Source organism: Arachis duranensis, chromosome 4 (assembly GCF_000817695.3).
Source record: "Arachis duranensis cultivar V14167 chromosome 4, aradu.V14167.gnm2.J7QH, whole genome shotgun sequence".
In the NCBI taxonomy this organism is placed as follows: domain Eukaryota; kingdom Viridiplantae; phylum Streptophyta; class Magnoliopsida; order Fabales; family Fabaceae; genus Arachis; species Arachis duranensis.
The window spans coordinates 37584901-37592961 of record NC_029775.3 but is presented as its reverse complement, the minus strand read 5'-3'; the positions used below and the strand labels follow the sequence as shown (position 1 = coordinate 37592961).

Here is an 8061-nt window from a genome sequence, read left to right as displayed (position 1 = left end):
GCTTATCATCTCTCTATGAGCCTCAGATTCCTTTGGTTCCTCATCAGGGTATTCCTTACTGACCATTGGACGTTCCCTGAGGTCTTCCTCATTGGGATTCATGTCGTCCTCATCCTTCCCTAAGGTTTTGGCCATGTTGATTATATCAATGGCCTTGCACTCTCCTTTGGGATTCTCTTCTGTATTGCTTGGGAGAGTGCTAAGAGGAGTTTCAGTAACCCTTTTACTCAGCTGGCCCACTTGTGCCTCCAAGTTTCTAAGGGAGGATCTTGTTTCAGTCATGAAACTAAGAGTGGCCTTAGATAGATCAGAGACTATGTTTGCTAAGCTAGAAGGATTCTACTCAGAATGCTCAGTCTGTTGCTGAGATGATGATGGGAAAGATTTACTATTGCTAAACCTGTTTCTTCCACCATTGTTATTATTGAAGCCTTGCTTCTGTTGATCCTTACATGAAAAATTTGGATGATTTTTCCATGAAGGATTATAGGTGTTGCCAAAGGCCTCACCCATGTAATTCACCTCTGCCATTGCAGGGTTCTCAGGATCATAAGCTTCTTCTTCAGAAGATGCTTCTTTAGTACTGTTAGATATGCATTTTGCAATCCGTTCAGACTCTGAGAGATCATATTGACTTGGTTGGTCAATATTTTGTTCTGAGCCAGTATGGCATTCAGAGCATCAATTTCAAGAACTCCTCTCTTTTGAGGCGTCCCATTACTCACAGGATTCCTCTCAGAGGTATACATGAACTGGTTATTTGCAACCATTTGAAAAAGTTTCTGAGCTGCTGCAAGCATTTTCTTTAGGTGAATGGATCTACCTGCAGAGTGGTCCAGTGACATCTTGGAAAATTCAGATAGACCATCATAGAATATATCTAATGTGGTCCATTCTGAAAGCATGTCAGAAGGACACTTTTTGGTCAGCTGCTTGTATCTTTCCCAAGCTTCATAGAGGGATTCACCATCTTTTTGTCTGAAGGTCTGAACATCCACTCTAAGCATGCTCAGCTTTTGAAGAGGAAAGAACTTGGCTAAGAAAGTCATGACCAGCTTATCCCAAGAGTCCAGGCTATCTCTAGGTTGTGAGTCCAACCATGTTTTAGCTCTGTCTCTTACAGCAAAAGGGAAAAGCATAAGCTTGTAGACTTTAGGATCAACTCCATTGGTCTTAATAGTATCACATATCTGCAAAAACTCAGTTAAAAACTGATAAGGGTCTTCTGATGGAAGTCCATGAAACTTGTAGTTCTGTTGCAGTAGAAAAACTAATTGAGGCTTTAGCTCAAAATTGTTTGCTCCTATGTCAGGGATTGAGATGCTTCTTCCATAGAAGTTGGAAGTTGGTGTAGTAAAATCACCAAGCATCTTCCTTGCATTGTTGTTTGGTTCGACCATAATTGTTTCATTTGTTGCTTCGTTTTCAAAAATTTTAGTGAGGTCCTCTTCAGAGTTTTGTGCTTTAGCTGCTCTTAGCTTCCTCTTCAGAGTCCTTTCAGGTTCAGGATCAGCTTCAACAAGTATGCCTTTATCTTTGTTCCTGTTCATATGAAAGAGAAGAAAACAAAGAACATATGGAATCCTCTATGTCACAGTATAGAGATTCCTTGAGGTGTCAGAGGAAAATAAGAATAGAAGAAGGAGGTAAGGCAGAATTCGAACACACAAAGAAGGAGTGAGTCCGAATTGACAATGGTGGAGAAATGTTAGTGTTTAAATAAAAAAAATGAGAGAAAGGTGGAATTTTCGAAAATCAAGTTGAAAAATATAAAACAATTAATTAATTAAAAATAATTTTAAAAAAAATGTTTAATGGTTTTCGAAAATTAAAGTAAAAAAAGGTTAGGTGATTTTGAAAAAGATAAGAAGTAAATTTGAAAAAGATAAGAGGTTAGAAAAGATTTTTGAAATTAGAATTAAAAAAAAAGGTATGATTTGAAAAAGATATGTTTGAAAAGATATGATTGAAATTTATTTTAAAAAAGATTTGAAAAGGAAATTAAAAAGATTTGTTTTTTTTTTGAAAAAAATATGTTTGAAAAGATATGATTTTGAAAAAGATATGATTGAAAATATTTGATTTGAAAAAGATTTGATTTTGAAAAAAATATGAAGATTTGAAAAAGATTTGATTTGAAAACAAAACTCCTCTTCTTGTGTCATCCTGGCGTTAAACGCCCAGGAGCTGCATGTTTTGGGTGTTTAAACGCCCAGCCAGGTACCCTGGCTGGCGTTTAAACGCTAGTTTTCCTTCCTTACTGGGCGTTTAAACTCCCAACCAGGTACCCTAGCTGGCGTTCAAATGCCAGTTTTCCTTCTTCACTGGGCGTTTGAACGCCCAGCTTTTTCTCTGTAAATCCTCTGCTTTATGTTCTTGGATCTTCATTTTGCTATATCCTTTATTCAAGAAGATATATCTTCAATTTTGAAAAACAACAAAATGAGTCAAAACATATCATTCTTGGATCAAAACACAAGATATATGCAAGAACATTATGAACGTCAAGATGAACATCAAGAACAATCTTGAAGATCAAGATGAACATCAAGAACTCAGTTTTCTTAATGAAAGAAAACATAGAGGACACCAAACTTAGACCTTTCTCATGTTTGGGCCATATGAATGCAAGAATGCATATGTAGAACATCATGCAGTGCAATTCAATAAATCATGAAGATCAAACAAGGCAATTCATCAAGAACAACTTGAAGATCATCAAGAACATTATGCATGTTTTTTGAAAATTGCAAGACAATTAAAATCATGCAATTAACACCAAACTTAAAAGTTGGCACTGGATTCAAACAAGAATCATCAAATATTTTTGGGTTTTTATGATTTTATGATTTTTTTGTATTTTTTTCGAAAATAAGAAATAAAAAGATTAAAAAAATAAAATAAAATTACCTAATCTGAGCAACAAGATGAACCGTCAGTTGTCCAAACTCGAACAATCCCCGGCAACGGTGGTGCACGAAATTGTGATCATCAATAATGGTGCCAATAGACTTGGTGCTCTCAAACGTGAATCACACTTTGTCACAACTCCGCACAACTAACTAGCAAGTGCACTAGGTCGTCCAAGTAATACCTTACGTGAGTAAGGGTCGATCCCACGGAGATTGTCGGCTTGAAGCAAGCTATGGTCACCTTGTAAATCTCAGTTAGGCAGATTCAAATGGGTTATGGAGTTTTCATAATTAAAAGATAAATAAAACATAAAGTAAAGATAGAGATACTTATGTAATTCATTGGTGAGAATTTCAGATAAGTGCATAGAGATGCTTTGTTCCTGTTGAATCTCAGCTTTCCTACTGCCTTCATCCAATCCTTCATACTCCTTTCCATAGTAAGCTGTATGTTCGGGTTTCACCGGCGTCAATGGCTACCTCCCGTCCTCAGTGAAAATGGTTCAAATGCGCTGTCACCACACGGCTAATCATCTGTCGGTTCTCGATCATGTTGGAATAGAATCCAGTGATCCTTTTGTGTCTGTCACTACGCCCAACACTCGCGAGTTTGAAGCTCGTCACAGTCATCCCCTCCCAGATCATACTCAGAATACCACAGACAATGTTTAGAGTTTCCAGATTTCATGAATGGCCACCAATAATTCTAGCTTATACCACGAAGACTCTGATCTTTCAGAATGGAGGCTAAGAGATACACGCTCAATCTTAAGTAGAACGAAAGTTGTTGTCAGTCACGCGTTCATAGGTGAAAATGATGATGAATGTCACGGATCATCACATTCATCAAGTTGAAGTGCGAGTGAATATCTTAGAAGAAGAATAAGCATGAATTGAATAGAAGAACAATAGCAATTGCATTAATACTCGAGGAACAGCAGAGCTCCACACCTTAATCTATGGTGTGTAGAAACTCCACCGTTGAAAATACATAAGTGGTGAAGGTAGGCATGGCCGTGAGGCCAGCCCCCAATGTGATCAAGAGATCAAAAGATGAAAATACAATAGTAAAAGGTCCTATTTATAATAAAACTAGCTACTAGAGTTTATAGAAATAGGTAAATGATGCAAAAATCCACTTCTGGGCCCACTTGGTGTGTGCTTGGGCTGAGCATTGAGCTTTACACGTGTAGAGGCTTCTCTTGGAGTTAAACACCAGCTTTGGTGCCAGTTTGGGCGTTTAACTCCAGCTTTTATGCCAGTTCTGGCGTTTTGACTTCAGAATATGGCAGAGAAGGGGCGTTTGAACACCGGTTTACATCATCAAAACTTGGGCAAAGTATAGACTATTATATATTTCTGGAAAGCTCTGGATGTCTACCTTCCAACGCAATTGAGAGTGTGCCATTTGAATTTCTTTAGCTCCAGAAAATCCACTTCGAGTGCAGGGAGGTCAGAATCCAACAGCATCAGCAGTCCTTTGTCAGCCTCTGAATCAGATTTTTGCTCAGGTCCCTCAATTTTAGCTAGAAAATACCTGAAATCATAGAAAAACACACAAACTCATAGTAAAGTCCAGAAATATGACTTTTGCATAAAAACTAATAAAAACATCCCAAAAAGTAGCTAGATCCTACTAAAAACTACCTAAAAATAATGCCAAAAAGTGTATAAATTATCCGCTCATTAGCAGTGACAGTGTGCAAAAGGATAAATGTATCCTATTCCAATACAAGTGAGAACCGATAGATGATTAGCCGTGCGGAAACATACCTGGACCATTTTCACTGAGAGGACGGATGGTAGCAATTGACAACGGTAATCCACCAACATATACCTTGCCATAGAAGGATCCTTGCGCGTTTGGAAGAAGAAAACAATAGGAAAATTGAGATTTAGAAGACAGAGCATCTCCAAAACCTTAGCCTATTCTCCATTACTGAATAACAAGTATCATTCATTTCATGCTCTTTTACTTTTTGCAAACAAAAATGATTTTTATCATTAATCTCCTGACTAAGATTTATAGGATAACCATAGCTTGCTTCAAGCTGACAATCTCCGTGGGATCAACCCTTACTCACGTAAGATATTACTTGGACGACCCAGTGCACTTGCTGGTTAGTTGTGCAGAATTGTGAAAAGTGTGATCACAATTTCGTGCTCCAAGTTTTTGGCACCGTTGCCGGGGATTGTTTGAGTTTGGACAACTGAAGGTTCGTCTTGTTGCTTAGATTAGGAATCAATTGTTTTTGTTGGTTTTGAGTTTTCTGTTTGAGTCTAGTTTCATGTTTTAAGTTTAGTGTTAATTGCATATTTTTTTATTTTTCTTCATATTTTCGAATTTTTTTGTGTTCCTTATTTGATCTTCAGTTTTTCTTGTTTTGTGTCTTTCCTTGTTTTTCTTGTGCATTTTTGAATTATTAGTGTCCAAAGTATAAAAATTTTTATGTTTGGTGTTCCTTATTAGTGTCCTTATTTCCTTATTTCATCTTGACATTCAAAGTGTTCTTGCATGCTCTCTTTGTTTTGATCCAAAAATTTTTATGTCTTAAGTCATTTTGTTGTTTTTCTCTTTCTTCATTAAAATTCAAAAATAAAAAAATATCTTTTCATCTAATTGCTCATAATTTTCGATATCTTTGGGTTGGCTTAGTCAAAAAATTTTAAAATTTAGTTGTTTCTTATTAGTCAAGTCAAAATTTCAATTTTAAAAGATTTTCAAATTTCTTTTTATATTTTTCAAAAATCTTTTATAAAATTTTTCAAAATCCTTTTTCTTTTTTTTTAATTTTTTGAATTTCTTGTCCCATTTTGTAGTTTGATTGAAAAATTTTAAGTTTGGTGTTTTCTTGTTAAGAAAGTTTCAATCTTTAAAATTTTAAATCATATTGTTTATTTACAATCCACATCATCTCCCTTTCTCTATCATGGACCTAAGTGGAAATGAACAGTCCAGAAGGACTCTAGGGTCATATGCCAACCCCACTACTGCTTCATATGGGAGTAGTATTTGTATACCTTCCATCAAAGCCAGTAGTTTTGAGTTAAATCCTCAGCTCATTATCATGGTGTAGCAAAATTGTCAGTATTCTGGTCTTCCACAAGAAGAACCTACTGAGTTTCTGGCACAGTTCTTACAAATTACTGACCTAGTATGTGATAAGAAAGTAGATCAGGATGTCTACAGATTATTGCTATTCCCATTTCCTGTAAAAGACCAAGCTAAGAGGTGGTTAAATAACCAACCCAAGGCCAGCATAAGAACTGGGAAATAGTTATCAGACAAATTCCTGAATCAACATTTCTCTCCAAAAAGGATGACACAACTAAAGCTAGACATCCAAGGCTTTAAACAAGAGGATAATGAATCTCTTTATGATGCCTGTGAGAGGTACAGAGAGATGCTAAGGAAATGCCCTCTGAAATGTTTTCAAAGTGGGTGCAGTTAAACATCTTCTACTAGGGCTTTCAGAAAAGGCCCAGATATCTCTAGACCACTCAGCTTGTGGATTGACGAACTGAGTTTCTATCGGTAAAGAATTTCACAAAAATATAATCGCGTTGTAAGTATAGTTTCTAAACCAACAGAGAATCCTTTCGTACAAAAATTTTGTTTGTCACTTAAGCAAACCCAATAAAAATAAATAACTGAAGTATTCAAACCTCTGGTCGTCTTCTCAAGGAATTGTAGGAAGGTGTGATTTATTATTGGTTATGGAAAAAGGTATATGTTCATACCTTGGGTCGAGATGTCCGACCCAGGATGTTCTACCGACATGTCGACCGACCTCTTCAGGTCAGGACAATCCGACCTCTTCTCAAAGAGCTCAGCCAAGTCACTAGGAAAGCTCAAAGAAGGGCCCAAATGGAGGATTGCGCACCAAAGCCCAAGGCAGTCCAAGCCTATAGGGAGAAAGGCGGTTCCGTTGAAAGATAAGGTGACCCTACTCAAAAGATAAAGATAAGATAAGATAACTAACTTATCTTATCTTTGAAGGTCGCTCTACACCATTATAAATATACTGGAGCACCCAGGTATAACTCATACTCTGATTCTACTCAATACATGCTTAATACCCTTGCTAACTTAAGCATCAGAGTCCCTTGCAGGTACCCCTCCACCCTCCGGGGATGAAGGAATCAGCACCGCTACTAAGTCCAACAAGTCAGACACAGTAACTCTGACCAGTACAGAAGATCTCATCCGAGATCGACCTATAATTTCAGGTAACCCTCGGAACATTGGCGCTACTGCCGGGGAACCTGGAAGTCATCCCATCACCATGGCGGATGACCATGACAACGACCACACTTCAGATCTAGAGGAAATAATGCCGCATAAAAATGCGGACACCACACCAAAAGATACTTCCCAAATCAACAACAAGAAGAACTCCCCAAATGAGGGAGCCATGGATGCATTTCAAGATCGGTTAAAACAACTTGAAGAAAGACCTACAAAGGGAAATAAAGCGACGTCGGGAATTGGAGAACAAACTCCTAAAACTTGAAGCCGATGTCAAGACTAAAGTCAGCCGATCCACTCCCGAAGATAGTTCCCGCAAGGAGCAAGACCCATTCACCAAGGAGATCATGAAGACGAAAATCCCAAAGGACTTTAAACTCCCAGACATGACCTTATACGACGGCACTACAGATCCCGGCCATCATCTCAGCAATTTCAGAAGCAGAATGTACCTCACCGAAGCCTCAAATGCAGTTCGTTGCAAAGCCTTTCCAACTACTTTGACAAAAAGGCAATTAGATGGTTCGACAACCTCCCTCCTAGGTCCATCTCAAGTTTTGACGACATGGCTAAAAAAATTCCTGGCCAGATTCTCCATCCAAAAAAGACAAAGCTAAACATGCTCTGAGCTTACTGTGAATCAGACAAGGAGAACGGGAAACCCTTCACAACTATATGGAAAGATTCAACAAGACATGCATGGACATACAGAACCTACCAACGGAAGCCGCTATTATGGGCCTTATTAATGGCTTGCGAGAAGCGCCCTTTAGTCAATCTATATCAAAGAAATACCCCACATCTCTGAACGAGGTGCAGGAATGAGCTGAAAAGTACATCAACATGGAGTAAAACTCCCGATTAGGAGAGACCTCGAAGGCCGGATTCACCCCCCGGGAT

The 8061-nt window shown here is 38.0% G+C and overlaps 1 non-coding gene across 1 annotated transcript; it reads left to right on the top strand.

Annotated features, from left to right (window-relative positions):
- Window positions 1-899: 899 nt before the first annotated feature.
- On the top strand, window positions 900-1007 carry LOC127747408 (small nucleolar RNA R71). The gene has a single exon (XR_008009207.1). It is a non-coding gene; the product is annotated as a small nucleolar RNA R71 (small nucleolar RNA).
- The last annotated feature ends 7054 nt before the right edge of the window (window positions 1008-8061 follow it).